Genomic DNA, 1,651 nt, shown 5'->3' with positions numbered 1-1,651 from the left:
TCCATACGGGATAGAGATACGGGGAGGGACTTACAATATCCATTTAAACAAAGTTAGAGTTATCATGAATAAGATTATTAAATTTATTATAAGATTATCTAGTTATACAAATACTGATTATTTATATGAGGAATTTAATGTACTCAGTTTCGATAGATTGCTTACCAAATGTACCCTACTATTAGCTTTTAAACATAAAAAATATTTTAGAAATTGTTATCGTAACTATAATACAAGGCTAAAAAAAAATATTAATATAATAGCACCAATTTGCCATAAGCATTTTGGTAGCAAGAGTTGCCTAAATCGAGCGATAACTCTTTGTAGAAATTTGGAAATAGATATTAATAATTATCCTAACTCTATTCATTTTAAGCGGTATGTATTATCCATTTTATAAATTGTTGTTCTATCTATTTATTTATGTATTTTATCTATTCATTTTGTTTTATTTTCACATTTTAATGATAATGGTGTCGCACAACTAACACCTGTCAATTTATGATAACCTCATCATAATTTTGTTTATTTTATATTGAATTTAATTTTAACTTTATTCTGTAATGATAAACCTTACATGTCTATTTTATTGCTCCCTACTACATATCAATATTATTTGAATAAAATGACTAAATTAAGAACCTCTCACCTTCACCTCAAGCTTTGCTTGTAGGAGGTGAGCAAACAAACTATACTGTATTATTTATCTTTTATTTTATCATTTGTTTGCAAATATACATTATTATTATTATTAAAAAAAAATAATATTAATATTGTTGCTAAACAATGTGGCCTAGATCCATTATCTAAACGCAGATTATTTAATGATGTTAATTATATATATAAACTTATTAATAACCAAATTGATTGTCCCGATCTATTAACTAAGATTAAATTTAAGGTACCTACATTCAACTCTCGAAATCACTCTTTATTTCATATCGACTGCCACCGCCAGAATTACAGTTACTATAGCCCTTTAAATCATATGTGTATGTTCTGTAATAAATTTACAAATTTTGATTTTTTTCATGATCCACCAGGTTTACCATATTCTTTATCAACTATGTAATGTAATTTATTGTACATGTTATTTACTGTAACTATTGCTCATTTTGGGCGTAATAAATTAATATATAATAAATAAATAAATGTTTGCGGTAAGCTAAATTTTTTTTATGGTTTTAATTTTGTATTATATTTGTTAAATATATAATAATTTTAATTTCTTAACATTTCCGTACCTGTGTAATATTTAAATTAATAATTAATAATAGATATATTTTTGTAATTAAAAATAAAAATGCAATAATATTTTATTCCGGGATTTCTTTTTAACGTGAGGTATTTTATTCCACAATAATCTGTATTAATTAAATTTGTAGGTAGGAGGTTTTGATCAATCATTACAGGCTTTAAACACTGTTGAGTGTTATAATCCCAGTACTAATATGTGGACACCAGTCGCAAACATGCGTGAACGCCGCAGTTGTGCCGGTGTAGGAGTTTTAAATGGTGAACTATATGTTGTAAGCGGTCGTAATGGATCAGACTTTTTGAGTAGTGTTGAAAAATACAGGCCAAGTACAGGAGTTTGGACAACTATTGCAGACATACATTTACCTCGAAAATATGCACGTAACTTTTTGTA

The sequence above is a fragment of the Acyrthosiphon pisum genome, chromosome X (assembly GCF_005508785.2).
Source record: "Acyrthosiphon pisum isolate AL4f chromosome X, pea_aphid_22Mar2018_4r6ur, whole genome shotgun sequence".
In the NCBI taxonomy this organism is placed as follows: domain Eukaryota; kingdom Metazoa; phylum Arthropoda; class Insecta; order Hemiptera; family Aphididae; genus Acyrthosiphon; species Acyrthosiphon pisum.
This window is presented reverse-complemented; position numbering follows the sequence as displayed.